We start from the raw sequence: 21,223 nt of genomic DNA, 5'->3' as shown, positions 1-21,223 counted from the left end.
GAGCCAGACGTCAATCAGGTGCAGGATGCCAACGTCTGAGCAGTGGGGGCAAGGTGTCGTGAAGGAGGAAGACCCAACATGGAATGTATGAACCCCAATGGAAGATTCTCGTCGGTGGGGCAGGCACCTGCCAAAGGATTCTGGGACTGATGTGTGTACCAGGACCTCACGAAAGTGGAATAGTCGGTGTCAGAGCCAGAGCAGGGTGAAAGAAGACACACACTTGTGGAGAAGGCTTGGCCAGGGTGTGAGGCCCAAGTAGGGTAGGAGAACATCCATACATGGATGGACGTGGTCAGCCAAACAGGGCGAGGAACTTGTCTGTTCTTGGGTGATAAAAGTGTCCCTGGAGGGGACGTGGATTGTTGAAGTCCACGAAATACACAAAAGAGAAAAGAGCAACTTAGTGGTGAAGATAGGCAGACCCCTCCCAGCCAACCTCGACCCAACGAGGTGATCAGAGTAAACCTCATCAGTAACAGAATACATTGAGGTCATGCGCACCCCCATAGGAGGCCAGGCATAGTCCAGAGCATTATTCCTATGAGAACTGGGCCCCAAACTCATAAGTTGAACCTAATCATAAGGAAACAGCAGACAAACTCAAATGGGAAGCGCCTATAGAACGAGCCTGCGATCTTCAAATAAAGCAGATTTTTTGATAGAATTAGATTTTTAAAAACTTGGGAAATAATTGCAACAAATATGACAGGCAAATTTTTAATAGCTTTAACGTATTTTTTAAAAAAACTCATGCAAATAGAGAAAAAAAGAAAAGTACTTCAAGAGAAAAGCAATTGCTTATACAGACTCGAGGACTTTTGTTTGCCTAACAACTCACACTGATAGAAGCCCCGTCTCTTTGTAAATCCTGTGCTGCTTTTCCTTCACTGCAACTTTTCTTACACAACCGTTATTAGTGAAATATTTGTATGTCTTGGGGGAGAAAGATAAATACTGGACCGTTTCAACTTATATGTCGAATATAGAGAAACGAAACAAAGGATCAGTCAAAGAGAAACTTTAAAACCAACCCTTGAAAGCTGAAGCATCCAGGAGGGGATGGGAAGATGGCAGAGAAAAGGGGGTGTGTCAGCACAACGGACGATGGTGGAGGATTATGGGTGATTTGGTGGCCGGAGAACTGTGGTGACCACACCTGAGGAGAGAAATTCTTTGTTGTGAAAAAATGAACAAGGTTGTAAAATAATGGTAGTTCAATAAAAAATATATTAAAAAAAAAAGGTCAAAAAAATTGTCTTTGGGCCTCCCCGGTGGCGCAGCGGTTGAGCGCTGGGTTGCGAAGCTGCCCGCGGCCTCTGCGGCGCCGGTTCGATCCCCAGCTGCTCCCCGGCCACCAAAGGAGGGTCCCACATGGCGTGCAGACCTCTCCTGCCGCCCGCTGCTCCCCTCAGCAGTGTACTTCAGTCCTTCTGCCTGCTCTGCTCCCCGCTCTGGCTCTGGTGAATTCTCTCACCCTCCGTGCTTCTGACTGTACCCAGTGCATGTATAAACAAAACAAACAAACAAATAAATAAATAAATAAAACATGCCTCTATAAAAAAAAAAAAAATTAAAAAAAAAATTAAAAAAAAAAATTGTCTTTGTATTTAATGTCTGTCTCCTACACTGGACTGTAAACTCAAAAAAGTGATGGGGGGGCCTGTTTTGTACCTTGCTGTGCATCCTTGGAATTTTGTAGAGTATCTGGCAGTTCTCAGTCAATAAATATTGGTTGATTGAATAAATGGCAGAAGAGAGAGAGGGAGGGTGAGAAAGAGAGAGCGAGCACCTCAAGTTATTTAGAGAAAGAAGTGCCCTGACAGGGAAGAGAAGAGTCCCATTTACCCATCTGCTTTTGAATCAGGCCTACGACAAGAATAGGTCTAGCTGTCTGCAGGATTGTGGAAAACTGGAATCCCCAGCAGAAACCTTCACAATGCTGGCACCTTGGACATGGAGAAACTGTCAGCCTGCCAATAGGAGACCCAGTCTGAGAACTTGGCAGCTTCAAAGCCTCACCCGGAACTGACACACATCCGGAAGAGTCCACCACAGAAGTTGTCTTTGCCCTGCAGCATCTGGCAGAGATCCAGGGTCACCATGCCGTAGAGCTCCAGGGTCCAGATGCAAATGGGTCAGTTGCCCAACAGAGAGTTTGCTGGAACTTTTTGCTGGAGTAAGTTCTCACATAGGTCCACCTTCTTATCTTCAGACAGGAGAGCTGACCCTGAGTCTTATTAATCAGTTGGGGGGGCGGGGTGGAGAAGGGGGGACGTGGAAGTAGAAGGAAGGAGAACAGGGTGTGTCCCAGACTGAGAGAATAGTTTAAGTAAAGGTATAAAACAATAATATACATTGGAATCTGATTAGTACTTTGATATGACCAGAGCTTGGGTAGGAGCAGCAGGCCAAAAGATGAGGTTCAAAGTACCAAAGGTCACCTCCTCACTAAGGAGGTTGAACTTTATGCCTCAGGCAATGGAGAGCCACTGAAGACTCTCTTCCTGTGATGTTTTCTCTGAGCGCCAGGTGGAGAATGGTTTGGAGTGGGAGCCAAGCCATGCAGGAAGTTACTAAAGTAGTTCAGAAAAAGTAGAATAAAGGCTCAAACTAACTTAAAGGTAGTGAGTACAAAGAGAATGGGACACAATTAAGAGAGGCAGAATGTAAGGACTAGATGTAGGGCATGAAAAGAGGGGCAAACCTAGCCTCAAGGTAGGCTCACTGAGGTAACAAGTGAGGATTGTTTGCATATGTTAAATTCAAGGCACCCATAGACTATCCCAGTAGAGGTGTCTGGTCAGGAATTGCATAGGCAGGTCTGAGGCTGAAAAAGGAAGCCCAGGCTGGAGATACAGGTTCAGAAATCATTAACAGGAAGGTGACAGAGTGATAGCGAGTGGGAGCACTTGCAGAGGTGAGGCACGAGAACAGGAAGCAGAGGAGAGGGCCTGGGGAGGTGGCCACGGTTAAAGGATGGTCAGGAGAAGAGAGCAGAGGGGCCTGTGAAGGAGCGATCTCTGAGGCTGGAGAAATAGCCGAGGTTGTAGTTCTTACATTAAGAGAGCAGATTTTGGAGACATGGGGAGTGGTTATGAGTAACTGTGGCATTGTGAAGTGAATGGGCTGAAAAAATGGACTGAATGCTGTAATTGGAGACCCTTTCATAGGGTTGTTCAAGGCAAGGTGTGAGGACGGAAGTCTGATGCCATGAAGGTTCTTAAGACTTCTTTTCTACAACCTATGGACATTCCTGCATAAGCATGTGAGAGCTTCAGAATTCCATAGACAAATAACCTTTATTGACCAAAAAAAAAAAAAAAAAAAAAAAACCCACAGGGCCTCCCTGGTGGCGCATGGGTTAAATCTCAGCATTATGAAGCTTTCACCAGCCACTGCAGTCTCAGTCTCAGCCAGGGAGCTGACCCACATGGCGCAGCAGACCTCTCCTGTCTTCATGTCTTGCCCTCTGCTCCCCTCAGCAGTGTATTTCAGTCGATCTTCCTGTTCTGTTCCCCACTCTGTCTCTAAAGAATCCCCTCACCCTGGCCTACACCCTAGCTCTTGTATGCATTAATAAACAAATATTTAAAATAATAATGATAATAATAATAATGATAATAATAAAACCACATAGCATACTTTCTGTTTTGAAAACAGATGCAGAAATAAGTTTCCAGGGAGGAAAGGGTGGTCTGTCTGGATCAAAGGCGGTCAAGTTTTCATGGCAGCAAAAGAGATGGTCTAGATCCTTCCAGGTCATGAAGAAGTTATGGTTCAGTGGGGGTACCACCTGCAGATAACTAGGCCAGAGCATTTGCCCACCACACATGATCCCAAGTTGGCCTCTAGGAAGTTTAAATTGGGTCCTGGGAAGAAAGATATTGGTCAAATCTGAGAAGTAGTGTTGCTCATCAGGCCCAAAGGGCAGTGCAACCATAATTAGTAAGATGAATCATGAGATCAGAAGCTGAAATAGTCATAAATAAGTGAAGAAGAGTTAGGACAGGAAGTTCAGAACTAACGCTATGACCAATTTAGGGAGACAGAGACCTGTTTTTGGGGCGGTGCTATCAATGGGGGGTAAGCTGTAAGCTCAGTGCACAGTTCCACCCAGTACAATTGATAAGAAAAGCCTCTTCAGAATTCCAGGCCTCGGTACAGAAGCCCCAAATGAAAGTTCAACCTGATGTCTGAGGAAACCTGAATAGACATGGTAGTAAAAGTTAAACTTTTGGTCTATCTAGAGTCCCAAGGTCATTGTAAGTAGAAGGTGTCATTTCTGAGAAGGCGTTGTTTCAGGTCAAAGGCCAAAACGTTCCTCTGCTTGACCTCATTATTCCAGTAGTGTTATGCGTTGAAGCGTCCCTCCGCCCCCAAAGATATTTCGAAGTTCTGACCCTCCATCCCCTCAGAATGTGGTCTTATTTGGAAATAAGGAGGTTGCAGATGTAATCACGTTAAGATAAGGTCATAGTGGAGTAGGGAGGGCCGTTAATCTGACTGGTGTCCTTAGAAGAGACGAGATCCAGAAAGACAGATAGGAACCGTGTCCTGTGATGACAGAGGCAGAGATTGGGTGATGCAGCTTCAAGGTACAGAATGACGAGGATCGCCACGACCAGTCAAGCTAGGAAGAGACAAGGAAGGCTTCCACGCAGTTTCACAGGGAGCATGCACCTGCTGATGCCCTGACTTTAGACTTCTAGTTTCCAGAACTGAGAATCAATATCTAGTGTTTGAAGTGACCCAGTTTGGCGTTGAGAGGGCAACCCCCACAACTAAGTTAGCAAGTGTGAAGAACAGGGCTCCAGGGACACACTTCCCATCAAGAGAAAAAGCCCTCACTAAGTGGAGTTACTATAAAGCTTCCATTCATGCTGAAACCTCTGGCCAGTTGATAGAAGACAGACTACAAAGATGCGTGAGTATCTTGGTGTCATTCCCTAGGTTTTACATGACGTTTGCTCAGAGAGATTTAAGCTACCTTGGTCCACAATACTTGAAATTTGAACTGGATATCAAAATGTATGTCTTTTTTCAATGCCACAAGGCAAAAAAAAAAAAAAAGGTTTAAAAAATGTATGTCTTCATTTTGGGTGGATTTTCTTTCTTCAAATCCAATCTAGATTTTTTTTTTTGTCTAGGTAAGTAATAAATATCCTTGTAGGTATAATAAATAGCAACAATCACAAAATATGCAGGGGGAAAAGTAAACTTTGGGGATGGCTGTGCTTGGTCTTTTGATTGCCCTGTACTCTATCTGCCCTTTTTTTTTCATTACTAGATTTTTTTAAGAGCAATTTTTGAGAAATTGTGCAGAAATTACAGAGAGTTCCCATCTATCACACTCCTCCACCCTTTACCAGGCAGTTTCCCCTCTTATTACATTTGCATTAGTGTGGTTCCTTCTTTGATTTGGCAATATGCCCCTGAAGTTGCTCAATGCCTTTTCTTTCATTTTAGTATTGAATAATATTCCATCGCTTGGATATACTTGAGTTTGTTTATCCTTTTACAGACTATGGGGACTTCTGTCACTTCCAACTTTTGCTATTTATGAATAATGCTGCTCTAAATTTTCATATGTAGCTTTTTGTGTGGATGTAATTTTTCAACTCAACGGGAATGCAGTACCATTGCTGGATCATATGGTAAGAGTATGTTTAGTTTTGTAAGAAAGAATAAATTGTTTTCCATTGTGACTGCACTGTTTCACATTCCTGCCAGAAATTAATAAGTTTTCCTGTTGCACCACATTCTTGTCAACATTTGGTGTTATCAGTATTCTGGATTTTAGCCATTCTAATAGGCATATAGTGGCTCTTATCATTTTAAGAAATCAGTTTTTCAGAGATAAGCAGCATAAGATTAAAGCTACAAAATCAACACTTCTAAGATTCTACAGGAGATTTCTACAATTGAAGACACTTCTTCATAGATATAAAAAACCTTCAGAATTCCATGGATAAATGAGCCTTTTTTTTTTTACCCCAAAGGTAAACCTCCAGTGACTTAATGTGTGGTCTACAGCCTGTACCCCAACAGTCTTACCATTCACCCATAGTTGATACCTTGTAATCTGAGTCTTTCCCCTTCTTTCTCGCTTTGCTTTGCCTCCCCACCCATACCTTTCTAACATGACCCACAACTTCCCACCACCCAAGACTGCTCTGTCCCGATTTCCTTTCTTCATCTTTCTCCAGAAGCCCTTTGAGTTCTCTACAATGGCTTGCACTGTCGACCTTCCCTCCCTCCTTCTTGATAAAAAATTTGGAATTCTCATGCTAGTGGCCTGTTTTCTTCTTTCTTTATACTTTTAACTTCTGAAATCTAATCCCCTCAATGACTTCTATTATAGCTTCTGTGATAAGAAATCTGAGATCTCTCTGTAGTCCCTCCCTCCTGGGTTCTAGATGCTTGTATCTTACCTTCTGATAGTCATTTCTATCTTGCTACCCCAAAGGTGCTTCAAATACAGCATATCTCAAACTGAACTCATCCTGTCCCTTCTATGTCTCATTACCAGCTGCTCTTCTTTTCTTATATTCTTTAATTCCATTTAGATTTGAAAGTCTCAGGGTCATCTTTGACCATCCTCCATCCCACAATCAATACTAAATTTCAGTAGATTCCATCTCTCCACTGTGCCCTCTATTTGTCTCCTCTGCAGCCCCATCACCTGTGCTTGATTTAGGCCCACAGCACCATTCATGTCGACTATTACAGTAGCCTCAGTCTCTTTCTCTAATCCAAACCACACATTTCTGTCACCACCGTCTTCAGATATCAGCCTTCCCCTGCTCAGAAGTTGTAATATTGTTGTCATAGCAGTATTCTAGAACACTTTACTGCTCTGCATAAAAGCCATTAGTTTCTCCCCTTTGACCAGCAAATTAGAGATTCTTTGCTCCAACATGTAAAGCCTACCCCAAATGACTCCAACCTTTGATTACAGCCTCACCTTCCATTGTTCCCCTACTTGAACCTTAAACTCGTCAAACAAGACAACTCATTCTGTTCATTTCAATCTCCATGCCTTTGCTCCTACTCTTCCTTTCATCTAAAATGCCTGTCTTATAACTCATCTACCCCCCAACAAAATTATTTCCATGCTTTGAAACTCATTTCAATCATCCACTCCTCCATGGAATTTTCTCTGCTCTCTTAACCACATATGTCCTTTGCCCTGGAGACTCCTTGAGAATTTCCTTGTGTAGAATGTATATTTATAGCTGAGATCTCTAGCTGTTTCACAGCATCATCCAGTCTCCCTTTATTTCTTAATAATAAAACTGCAATTTTAAGCTAGGCCCATGACCATCTGAAATAAAGATCACATTTCCTAGCTTCCCCTGCAGATAAGATTTGGCCCTATAAGTTCTTGCTAACAAGATATAGGCAAATATGGCACACGCAACTTCAAGGAAGTGTCCTTAAAGGTAAACAAATTAACAGACACACTTTTCTTCTTCCCTACACTTTCCCATTGACCAGAACAGGAAATAATCTCTAGATCTCTGTTATTTTGGACCATAAGGTGACTTTGAGTATGGAAGCTCCACAGGACAGAATATGGACTTCTGGGGTTTCAACTCTTAAGGTTTTGCTTACCACCTCTCTGAACCAAATGACAGAGTGAATTAAAGTCATTCTGTATAGCTATCGCAGCCTTCTGCCCTAAACTCAAGCCCTTTATTTCTTGCTGCATGGTTTACATCCTGTCTGCAACCCCTGTCACTATGAAACACCACTCCTCACTCCTGGATGGACAATCTTGCAACTTATTGAACATGAAAGGAAATATATTTTGTTATTTGGGAACTTTCTGCTGTCTATACTAAACTTAATCCCAAAATAATACAATATTATCAGCTTCCTCTGCCTTGTCTTAAAAATAAGGTCTTTGTAAACCCCTCTCTGACTTTGGGGAATGTATTTTTCAGCATGTGATTAAAGCGAGTTGAACCCAAAATATTCTCTCTCTAGCCTGGCGGAGGACAATTTTACATGAATGGACCCTGCTAAACCAAGATTACCCATAACTGCTTACCACCATATGGCTTCCAGTTTCAAATACAAAAGGCTATTTCTGAAGTTCAAGAAGAGCAGTACTTCTGATCATAACTGGGAAATATCTTCGTGGTGGATCATTTCATTTCAGCCATTTCATGTATATTAGTCTCGGGGGAGGCACTGGAGTGTAATGGTTAAGAATATGGATTTGAAGTCCTATTACATGTGTTTATTTTTTTATTTTTTAAAGATTTATTTTGCATACAAGAACTGGGGTACAGGCCAGAGTTGGGGGGGTACAGGCCAGAGTTGCGGGGGATGAGAGGATTCACCAGAGACAGAGCAGGGAGCAGAACAGGTGGATCTACTGAAATACACAGCTGAGGGGAGCAGCAGGTGAGACAGGAGAGGTCTGCTGTGCCATGTGGGTTAGCTCTCTGGCAGGGGATCGAACTTGTGCTGCAGTGGCTGCGGATAGCCTCATAGTGCTGAGACTTAGCCCCTTGCACCACTGAGGAGGCCCTACGTGATTTTTAATCCCAGTTCCATCATATCCTAGTTGTGTGACTTTAGACAAGCTACTTAACCTCTCCATACTTCAATTTTCTTGCCTTTCAAATAGCAATAATAATAGTGCACACATAATAGGATGATGAAGATTAAGTGAATTAATACAAATAAGCTTAGACCAATGCCTGGCTCATGTAAGTGCTCGTCATTAGGTAACTTAATTACCTGCTAGGGATATAATGGTGAGCAAAAGATACTTCCGTGTCCTCATGGATCTTAGAGTCTAATACAGAGGATAAACATTAAACTATATTTAAATAATTTTGAATTTAGCCTTGTGACCAGGACTCCAGAGGGGCTTACGAGCATGCATATGTGGGTAATCTATTCTAGTCCAGGTAATCGGCAAGGCATTCTGGCCTCACTCACATTTAAGCAGTGGCGGGAGGAGTGAATTAGCCAGGGTAAGAGGGCCACGAGAAAGAGGAGAGTGAGAAAATCCAGGATGCATAGATGTCCTGTGCTAGGGCCAGGGTGCTTAGCCTGCCACACCATATTACTAACAGGAGTTGAGGCCACCCACAGGGATGGACTGCACGTGTGTCCCAATTAAGAAAAGGGCCTGGAAAGCCAGGGAAAAGAGAGTATCAGGGACTTGGCAATTGGAAACAAATCCTCTAATCTCCCAGGGAATTGAAAGGCAGAGTGACACAGGCCAGGGGAAAGATGGCTGCTGGGGGCTCCACTTGCTCGAGGTAGACCCTAGCATGTGGGGTGCTGTTCCGCAAGGAAAAGTCAAGGCCTGTTATCACACGAAAGGGGACAAGTTGCCTCTGCTGCTAAATTTTAAAAACCCTTGAGCACTTAAGAAATCATATTTGCTGTCCATATGTGAAGGGTTGAGTCAAGAGACCTCAAATGCTCAAATGTATCCCTGGCATGCACAACCTTAAATTAGAGGGGCTAAATAAAGCTGTGGCCTGCCCTTTCTGAAAGGTTGCCAACCACTGATATAGATCATGTGGGACACGGGCCCTCATCCGGGCTGATCTTAGGACAGAACTTGGAACTGGCTTTCTTGCTGAAATGTCTGACATCAGCCCTAATTTTTAGTCGTGTGTCTCTTTCTCCAAGATATGAAGGACGGGGGGCCCGTGGGCAGGGGCGGGAAGGGGGGAGGCTTAGTCCCAAGTAGGCAAAAGGGATCCTTGTCTGGAGAATGAGTGATTGGTTCCTGGCCGCAAGTAGCCTGCCTGCTCCAAGTCATTTTCTGCCTCCCAGAAGACCCCATCGTCTCCATAACTTGTAGAGATGCCCTTTGACTTTTGAGCGACATGTGAAGCGTTCTTTGAGCTTGGCATCAGTAAACACTTAGACCTCCCAGGCGGCTCCAAGTCACGCTCCACATCACCTTGTTTGGAAACATCACCATCTGGTGGATTTCAGTATATCTGCTCTCAAAGACCTGGCTGTATTTTGCCAATTGAGGGCATCCATGACTTGCTGAATGTTTCAGCTGCACACTGACTCGGGGATTGGTATTTGAGGAAGCCAGGCTGAGCGGCAAATAAGGAAGAATGGACTATGCTTCGTGCTTCCAAGATGAAACTTGGCACAAAGTCAGCTGGATGCAACCTGCTTGTTTGCCTTTTCTCAACAACACAATGTCCCCCCACCTTCCTCCTCTTAAAAGAGTTTCATTGCACTTCCATGAACCTGGGTTGCATTTGGAGGAGCCACAGGAAATTTTCAAAGAGTGGAAAGGAACTAATAAATTGCTGTCCTTTTTTTCATAGCAGATGAAAATCCAATCTCTGGAATTTGACAGGGGGCAAGACGGCCTTCCTTCAAATGCTGGCCCTCCTCAGCATGGTCAGTCTAAGGGGGCTTGGGTCAAACGACCCCTCGGAAGTCCAGCCAAGACACGCGCTGTGGGGTCCACACTGCTCTTGCTCTTTCTTAGCTAAAGCATGAGTGACAGCTCATGAACACCGCCTTTCATTAGCAGCGGTGTAGGGAGCAGAAACACAGGAATGTTCAGTCTAAAAGACAGTATTGGCTCAAGTAAAAAATGTCTGGGCTTTGGAGTTAAACAAACTTCGATTCAAATCCCAGCTTCTCCACATATTGGCTGTGGGGATGAGGTTCAGACATCTCCAAACAAACCCTGTTACCTCTGGTCGCTAGCGGTAAGCTGCTAAAACCTCTGAGTTTTAGTTTCCTTATCTGAGAAATGGGATCATCAGAGCCCACTTGATATGATTGCAATGAAAATTATATGAGAGAGCAATGTTACTATTGCTACCCTCACTTGGAAATACTAAACTATGACATTTTAGTGTATTTGGAATTTTGTTACAATTTTGCCAATCAGAGCCCAAACGTCTTTCTTGCTGTCTAAATCAAAAGCCCGTACTCAGAACTGATTCACACTTGGAATGATGTTCACCAAAAAAAGCATTATTTAGTGTCCAACAAAAGGAATCTTTAAGGATCCAAAGGATTGTGTCTAAATTGTGGCTCTATGTTAGATCTACTTGACTGACGTGTTTAGAGCGGTCTTTTTCAAACTTCACTTTTTTTCTAGGCTACAGTGTCCTCTTTTCCAAAGGAAAACGCACTCAGAACTCCAATATGTTAAATGTAACCCAAGTTTCAGGAGTTGGAGCAAGGGAAAAGAAGCAGGAATCTATTTGGTTTCCACTAGAATGCAAGCTCTAGAACAGCTTGTCTTTTCGTGTGTGTATGTGCGCATGCGCACGTGTTGATGGCATTTTAAAATCTACTGACCTTGATTTTTTTCTTTTTATTGAGGTAACATTGATTTAAAACACTGTATAGGTTTCAGGTGTACAGTTTCTCGCCTCAGAAACTATGTATCACACCACACCCACTCACAAATGTCTAGTCACCATCCACTACTTACCAATTGACTCCTTCTACCCATTCACTACCTCCTCTTTCGCTGATAACCACCATTCTGTTGTCAAGGTCTAAGGTTTGTTTTCTTTATTTCTCAAATGAGTGAAATCATATGCTATTTGTCTTTCTCCTTCTCATTCACTTCAATTAGCATAATCCTTTCAAGGTCCATCCATGTTGCTGCAAGTGGCAGGAGTTCAACCTTTTTGATGACTGAGTAGTAGTCCATATTATACACACATATGAATGAACACATTTTTATACATTCATCCATGATCAGATGATCGGGCACTTGGGTTGTTTTAATAGCTTGGTTATTAAGAATAGTGCTGTAGGACAGCGTGTATATTGTGCATCTTCAATTGTCTGCAACAATGCCTTACATTGACAGGCAGGGCTCACAGGCATATTTAAATGAATGATGAATGAATAACATATGAAGGTTGGTACATAATAAGCAGTCAAGAGACTCTCGGTACCTCTTACGTAATTAAAACCCTGCAGGAAATTGAGTGATACAGTGTTGGTGTTAGAATAAGAACTTCTACCTGGGAGATGAACCATTGCTCTCCCTGGTCACACACTTGTCAGCCCTCTTGCTCTTCTTTCCGCAGGACAATTAGGAGCATGATGAGAGACTAGCTGTGTAGAGAACAAAAAGACACCAGACAGAGTGACACTGGGCTCACCACTTCTTTTCCACCTTCTCAAAAACCTCTAGTTAAGTTACAGTTTGCAAAAATCAGACTGAGCAACTGGTCAAAAAAAATATGTACCACAATTCAACAAATACCCTTTTAAACAACAGGTCATCAAAAAGAACAAAGGCAGCACATTTAGCGCTGTAGACAAGTTAAATTTGAGATTTGGATAAATAGCCTGTTGGAAAAAGAAAAAAATTCAAACCTTGGCATTAACAGGCCCCAAATTCCAGATTTCCCAGTTATTGCTTGGGTGATCTTTATGTAAGACCTTCTTGATCCTCAGTTTTCCCATCTGCAAAATGAGCCTAATTCTCTATTTAATAAAAATGTTATGGAGCAGACTGAGGGTACCCGGGGGCCCCCAAACTCGCACACTCTAAAGGGCTCCAGCCAGCCATGTGCACAAAGACAAAGCATATTCAGTGTGAAAGAACTTTCACTTTAATAGGATTGATGTGCATAGAAAGAGAAGAATGGATAATAGTTTCCCAAGAAGGCAGCTCTCCTCCCTGCCTGCCTGTGACTATGTAGGTGTCTCTTTTTTCTTTCTTTCTCCTAATAAAACCATCATTTTAAATGTGCAAAAAAGATAAAATAAAATAAAAAAAGGTTTCCCATGAAATGCCTAAAATTGCCCATCCAGCCAAACAAGGTTGACCCAAAGCCAGGCCACTGATACCCAAAAGCTTGCCACAAGGCTAAGGCACCTCCTGGTGGGGACCCACAGGAAAGAGGCTAAGATGAATGGAACAAAATCAAAGTACAAATCAAGATTACAGCTACCATTGTCAGCCTCCTCACATGTCTGTCACCCACAGATCTCTTCCAAGTGTCTCATGTCTCTCTTCTATTTGTCTCTTCCATGCACCCCAAGTCCCTGGTGCAAATCCAAAGCCAAACAAGCAAACATTCTTCTCCATGCATCTGCCTGTTGTCTTTCCTCCATGTCCTCCAACTGTTCTTCTAAGCCCACCTGCTTTCGTGTTATACAGTTGCTTCTGTCTGCACATCCCCACCCCTCATTAGGTGGGTCAGGGTTCATGGAATCCCCCCCTCTTATGGAGAAGCCTGTTACAATCCCCCTTTTTCAATTTTTCCCACCATTTCTATGGTGGTGAAGATCTGGGGGTATAGCCTTAAGAGTCAGCCTTCTCAGGTTCCAGTATGTTCCAAAAGAAATAACAAGTCAGTCCAAGCCAAAAGGAAAAAAGCTAAGACATCATTAAAACGTTCAGTTAGAGCAATTACTAAAGGAGTTCATGGCCTTGATTATAATCTCAGGGTTTCCAGTGTTCATTAGAAGTCAATTCTGGGGCATTCTATCATAGAAGCTGAAAGAGCAAAATCAAAATCAAAGTACAAATCAAGTCCCCCAAACTAAGCAGGGGCAGCATCAGAGGTATCAAGACCTGATGTAGCTGAAAACACATCTGCCAAGAACACGGAGGCTCTGGACTGTATTTCTGGAGCCCAAAGAGTTGTTTTAAAACTCAAATAGGGGCCTCCCTGTTGCAGGGGGAAAAGACACAGCACTATCAAGGTATCACCAGTCACTGCAGCCTGAATTCAATCTCAGGCCGGCCAGGGAGCTAACCACATGGCGCAGCAGATCTCTCCTGACTCTCCCGCTGCTCCCCTCAGCAGTGTATTTCAGTCAGTCTGCCTGTTCTGTTCCCCACTCTGTCTCTGGTGAATCCTCTCACCCCCGCATCTCTGGCCTATACCCCAGTTCTTGTACGCATAAAAGTAGGGGCAGGAAAGGCACAGAGCAGGTTATCTATGATCCGGCAGACGGGTAAAGGAGAGTCTTGGAGCCCTCGGTGGCTTTCTCAGGCTTTTATTGAGCTTTATATAGAGAGCAGATACACAGCAGGCAGCGTTTCCCGGGGGCCAGGAGGCTGGCAGGCCTCCAAGCACCCAGCAAGTCTTCACTCTGGGCTTCTCTGGCTTTCTTTCTCGCCTTCTCTCTCCTGCCTCTTCTGCTTCTGCTTCTCTACTGCTTAGCTTGGTGACTGTCTCAATATCCCTCCCATGGCCCACAGAGTAAACAAGATAGTTTGCAACAATGTAACAACTGCAGGTGCCCCATCAGGCAGGGAAATCCTAATGGTGGGAGGGCAGAAAAGCCTGAAAAACCATTTACCCTACAATAAATAAATAAATATTTATAAAAATCAAATACAGTGCTTTCTAAAACAGAAATTCCTTAGCAGGAAGTCAGGGCCTTAGAACCTGTCAACCACGAGCAATCAAACAAATCCAAGAATTCAAATGGCAAGTATGCCCAAAACAAACTGGCATAGACAAAAATTCCCAGTAGCAAATTCCTTTAAACTTAATCCCGATAAAAGTGCTCTGATTTTTCTGATCCAGATCTTACAAAGCCAGCACTCCAAAAAAAAAAGTTATTATAATAAAGTGAAAATGAAAATCAACAAGCAACTGTAAACCAGAGACATTCTGCTGGGGGAGGGAGTGGTGGGAGGAAGTTAAAAAACAGAGGTTGGAAGAGCACAAGGGACTACGGTGATGCTACAAGGGTGAATGGGTGGTGGAAATTTCACACGGACTCTAACCAAGATGAGAAAGTATACATTGTAAAAAAAATGAAGACTGACCTAAAAAAAAATATATAAAATAAAATTTCAAAATCCATTCGGGCTACAGAAACAATGAACAGTTAACTTTCAAACATAAGTCTTCTTCTACGTTAGCCCCAGGCATGAACTTGCTAATTCAAACCATCACTGAGCCTTTGTTGGCATGCAAAATCCCCTGAGGCAGAAATCAGACAGTAGTCACAAATAAAAACCCCAAAGTTACAGAACTTAACAGAGGCTAACCAAGGATGGCAAGGGACTGAAAAGCAAAATCTAAATAGACCAAAACAGAAGGAAAAAAAAATGAAACTTCAGAGTTCCAGAACAGCCAGCCAAGCGGCCTAAAATGCCATCTTGCAAACTATAGACCTTGGGATTTTGAAAAGGAAAGTTAGTTTGCTGTGAGGCTTCAGATGCCATCTTGGACCTAGCCTCGTGGTTCCAAACACCTTCTTTTGAGTAAAATTACTTACTACTCCACAACAATTTCCACACAATCAAACCTCTGAACTAATGATGAGAATTAATCACACACATACACACAAACTTCCCACAAGGTCAAAGCTAGTTTTCTAAGCTAAAGATCAGGAGACACATCTACATATAACAAGAATGTCTTCATGTCTCCTTCATCTGTCTCCTCCAAGACTCCAGGTTTCTGGTGCAAGGACAAAAGGAGAAACAAGTGTGCAATTCTGCTCCGCACATTTCTCTTCTGTGTCTCCCTACCTGTCTCTCTGAAGCCCACCTGCCTTCCATGTTATATAGCTCCACGAGGCTGCTCAGCTCCACCGCTTATGAGGTGGGGCAGGACCATGGAACCACCCCTTTTTATGGAGATGGAAATGCCTCCATTACAAAAATAGAATCCACTTCATGGGCTTATGTGGCAATTAAATGAGCTGATTAACAAAGTATATAACTCATAATGAACTCTCAACAAAAGTTCATCTCATTTTCCCAGAAGTCTCAGAGCAATCATTTCAAGATGAATTATTTTATACAGAAGCCCCAACGCAAGGATCAAGGATGAATACTACAGAAATTAAGAGATTTGATCTGGGCAAATGTTAAGATTTAATGGAGATGTGTTTTAAGTGATGAAATTATGATGCACACACAGGGAGAAATACCAGGGTTCCTCAGTTGCCTGGATGAGAGTAGGTTAGAGGTGGGAGGCGCTATTGTCAAGAGTTGAGCACTGAAGTCGTGAATGTATGACCTGAGTTAATATTCCAGCACTGGTGGGCCTCCCTGGTGGTGCAGGGCTTAAGTCTCAGCACTATGAAGCTATCTCCAGCCACTGCAGCAGAAGTTTGATCCCCAGCCAGGGAGCTACCCACATGGTGCAGCAGACCTCTCCTGTCTCACCCGCTGCTCCCCTCAGCAGTGTATTGCAGTAGATCCACCTGTTCTGTTCTCTACTCTCTCTGGTGAATCTTCTCATCCCCTGCACCTCTGGCCTGTACCCCAGCTCTTGTATGCATAAATAAATAAAATAAATCTTTACGAAAAATATTCTAGCACTGATATTTGCTGATACATTCTGCCCCTTCATTTTGCCATCTGTGAAATGGAGATTAGAATTCTTACTTTAGGGCCTCCCTGGTGGCATGGGGGATAAAGACAGTGCTATCAAGCTATCGCCAGCCACTGCAGCACCTCTGGTCTACACTCCAGTTCTTGTATGCATAAATAAATAAATCTTAAAAAAAAAAAAAAAGAATTCCTACTTTAGGAGGTTGATATGAGGGTAAAGTCTTTCTTTAATCTTTATTGTAGAGATAACATTGTTTTACAGCACTGTATATGATTTAGGAAAATAGGTTCACACCTCCTCAGATGTCTGTCACCACACCACACCCACCACAAAAGCACCCTGTAATATTTTACTTTCCCCCCTTTCTTTCCACACCCTCCATCTCTCCCCTTTAGTAGCCTCAATTCAGTAGTTATGTTCCTAGAATTTGATTTGGTGTAGTTTCGTCAGTTCTTTTGTTACTCATCAAAACCTGCTACTGGCATAAAAATAGATACCTAGACCAATGAAACAGTCGTGAGCTCAGAAATAATCCCCCACCTCCTGGGTCAACTAACATTGGACAAGGGACTCCAGAATACTCAATTGGAAAAGGATAGTCTCTTCAAAAAATGATGCTGGGTAAACTGGAAAATCACATGCTGAAGAATGTGATTTTATACCACTCATAAAAATAAAGTTGAAATGGACTAAAGAATTACATGTAAGACCTGGGGCCATAAAATTTCGACATGAAAACACAGGAAAAAACGCTCCTTGGCAGTGGTCTCAACAAGTTTTTGGATATGATACCAAAAGCAAAAACAAATCAATGGAACTACATCACACTAAAAACCTTCGCAGCAAAAGAAACAATCCACAAAATGTAAATACAGTCTGTGGAATGGAAGAAAATGTTTACAAATCGTATCTCTGATAAGGGGTTACTATCCAAAGTATATAAGGAAATCAATACCAAAGAAAACAATCTGATTTAAAAAAGGGCAGAGGAATTAAATAGACATGTTTCCAGTGAAGACCCACAAATAACCAACAGGTACATGAAAAGATGTTCAAAACCACTAATCATCAGGGAAGTTCAAATGAAAACCACAATAAAATACACCTTACACCTGTTAGAATGGCAGCTATAAACAATAAGAGCAAACAAGCATTGGCAAGGGTGTAGAGGAAAGGAAATCCTTGTGTACTACTTGTGGAAATGTAAATTGATACATACAGGCACTATGGAAAACAATAGGGAGGTTCCTCAAAAATTAAAATAGAACTAGAAATACCATTCTATTTACCATTCTATATCAATACAAAATAAAATAAAGGTCTCAAAGAGATATCTGCACATCTATGTCAATTGCAGCATTGTTCACAATAGCCAAGATATGGAAATAAAGATATTTAAATAAAGATATATAAGTATTTATGGATAAATGGATAAAAGTGATGTGATATGTATGTATGTGTATATATATAAATATATATGTATGTGTATGAGTATTATTGAGCCCTGAGAAAGATGGAAATCCTACGATTCCAGCAATATGGATGAACCTTGAGGGCATGCTGCTAAGTGAATTATGCCAGACAGAGAAAGAAACACTTATGTTAAGGGAGTGCTTACATGGAGAATAAAAAACAGTTGAATTCATAGAAACAGAGTAACATGGTGATTGCAAGGCATAGGGGTGCTGGGTGGGAGTGAACTGGAGAGATGTTTCTCAAAGGGTACAAACTTCCAGCTATGAGATGAACAGTTCTGGAAATGGAATGTAGTGCATGGGGACTATAGTTAACAATAGTGTATGACAGACTTGAAAGTTGCTGAGAGTAAATATTAAATGTCATCACAAAAAAGAAATGGTAATTATGTAAGGTAATGGAGGTGCTAACTAACCCTACTTGAGGTAATAATGTCACCATATATAAGGGTACCAAATGATCCTGCTGTACACCTCAAAGTTACAAAATGTGATATGTCAATAATATCTCAATACAGCTGGGGAAAAATAAAGGACTGTTGACAACGATATATACATGATGCAATACTACTCAGCCGTAAAGAAAAGATGCAGTCTTGCCAGTTTACAACAACTGGAGGGGATTATGCTACATGAAAAAAGTCAGAAGGAAAAAGACAGATACTGGATGATTTCACTCATATATAGAATACAGAGAAATAAACCAAAGGAAATGATGAAAAACTTAATCAAAACAAACCCTAGAAATATGACTGCAGAATTGAAGCTACTAGAAGGGGACGGAGGGTGGGAACAAAGGAGGGAGAGGGAGCCCAGTGTTATGTGGTGGAGCACTATGGGTGCCTTGGTGGTGGGTGTGGTGCGGTAACATACACCTTAAGAGGTGTGAACTTATTCCCCTAAATCATATCCAGTATTATAAATCACTTACCTCAATTTAAAAAAAAGGAAAAAGAAACAACATTGAACCCCAAAGAAATAAGGAACTAATGATGAAATTCCAGGAAGTGGGGCCATAATTTCTGTCAGAATTCTTCACTTCTAGACTTGAAGGGACACCGCAGATCACTCTTTGGGTCTTAGGAAAGAACAGCTGTGTGACACTTTCTATTTCGATTTAAGCTGATTTTATTTATTTTTTTAAACAAGTGTAAAAGCTATACAGTATGCCTTACTATTTCCATCTGGGATCACAAACCCTGGAATCTATCCTCAATCCCTTTTTGCTCTTATCTGTCTACTTCCCTACACGTGGAGGAATTAAGTGAAGACAGTCCAGTCAGCCTAATTTTTCCAGGGCTGAGCTCAATTTTGGATTTTACTTTAAAACAGAATATGAAAATTTCCCTTAGAACAGTTTCCTGTTTTGGATCACAGTCTATTGGGAACATTTTGCCAGTAATAACTGGAAGAATAAAGTCTAGGTGGAAAAAAGAGTCAGGAAAAGAGCAAACTCATTCTTCATCTGCCATTTTAAACTTCAGCAAAGAAGTGATTTATTCATATTTATTTCGTTAATATTCACCTATTCAGCAAACATTTACTGACTGCGTACTCTATGCCAGGCACTGAAATCTATGAGTTCACACATCTAGATATTCTATTTCTCGCAACAACCCTAGAAGTTAGGATTGTCACCTGGATTTAGGAGTTAGGGGACTTTAGGTTAGGAGACTGAGGCACAGAGAGCTGCATTGGCCTGCCTCAGGTCACACTGCTGGTAAGATTTAGAATAGAACCTTCGGTCACCGGAGCTACTGCTTTTTCCATCAGCCTTGCAGCTGCCTCTCCATTTGGGGTTGTTGTGCAGAGTGTGCTGTGAGCTGTGAGCTGTCACATTGGCCACAAAGGTGTGTATTCCTGTCCATCAGGTGACAGCATTTCATTGGTCTAATTTTACCAACCTGTTTATTTAATGATATAGAATAAATTGGTTTAATATAGACAAAGGGTAGTGTTTTTGGCTCTTTGCCTAATCAGGTTTAAATGTACTTTTCAAAATGTCTCTTTCAGAAGGCAATGTTCTATTGAATGTGGAAGCACTGGAAGCATTCCTGCTATAGTCTTGAGAAAGAAAAGCAAGCCCACCACTGTCACTGTTATTTAAGATTTCATTGGTGGTAGCAGCCAAGTGAATTAGACAAAAGAAAGAAATTAGGGTTATAAGTATTGTTTTAAGATTTATTTTATTTATTTATGCATACAAGAGCAGGGGTGTAGGCCAGAAGTGTGGGCCTGAGAAGACTCACCAGAGACAGAGTGGGGAGCAGACCAGGCTGATCTACTGAAATACATTGCTGAGGGGAGCAGCATGTGAGACCCTAGGAGAGGTCTGCTGTACTATGTGGGTCAGGAATTGAACTCAGGCCATAGCGGTCAGGAATTGAACTCAGGCCATAGCGGTGATAGCTCTCAGACTTAACCCCTAGGCCACCAGGGAGGCCCCAATTGGGGAAATTTGAATGTGGGTGGGCATTAGAAGATAAGAAGATTGTGTTTAATAATTTTTTAGTTGTGATTATGGGGATATATAACATAACGTCCATACTTTAAAGAGTATACTAAACAAATCAAGGGAATGAGATAATGTGATGTCTGGGATTTGCTTTAAAGTAATTCTTGAGAGGTAGAGAAAAGAAAGAATACGAGAGAATGAAATAGCAAAATGTTAATAATATTTGTATTAGCTTACTAGGGCTGCCATAACAAAATATCACACACTGGGTGGCAAAAGAACAGAAATGTATTTCTCACAGTTCTGGAGGCTAGAATTCCAAGCTCAAGATCTCAGCAAATTTAATTTGGTAAGTCTGCCCCAACAAAGTACAAATAACAGAGACGAGGCGACTTGTAAGAACAATTTTTAAATCAAAGTTTATTGATTTACCTCTGGTTTACAAAACCGTGTAATTTGGGGTGTACAACTTCAAACCTCCACATGTGCACATGTTTCACTCACTCTCCTCCAAGGCTACAGTGCCCACTTAGTACCTCACTGTCTCTTCTGTCCACAAGACCCTCCGCCCCTGTGGTAACCACCATATTTTCACAGATTCTTATTTTTTTAAAGATGTATTTTTATGCATACAAGAACTGGGGTGTAGGCCAGAGGTGTAGACAGTGAGAGGATTCATCAGAGAGAAGGGGGAGCAGAACAGGCAGACTGACTGAAATACACTGCTGAGGGGAGCAGCAGGCGAGGCAAGAGAGGTCTGCTGCACCATGTGGGTTGCTCCCTGGCTGATGGGGGATCAAACTCGTGCTGCAGTGGCTGGCAGTAGCTTGATAGCACTGTCCTCAACCCCAGCACCACCAGGGTGGCCCCTCTAAGAGTTATTTTTGTTGTGTTTTGCCAGATTGGTTTCTTTGGATATTTATATTCCATAGATGACTGAAAATCATCTCTAATTTTCCTTCACTTTCTGACATATTTCACTTAGTATAATCACTTCA

Source organism: Talpa europaea (assembly GCF_964194135.1).
Source record: "Talpa europaea genome assembly, chromosome: X".
NCBI classification, from domain to species: domain Eukaryota; kingdom Metazoa; phylum Chordata; class Mammalia; order Eulipotyphla; family Talpidae; genus Talpa; species Talpa europaea.
This window is presented reverse-complemented; position numbering follows the sequence as displayed.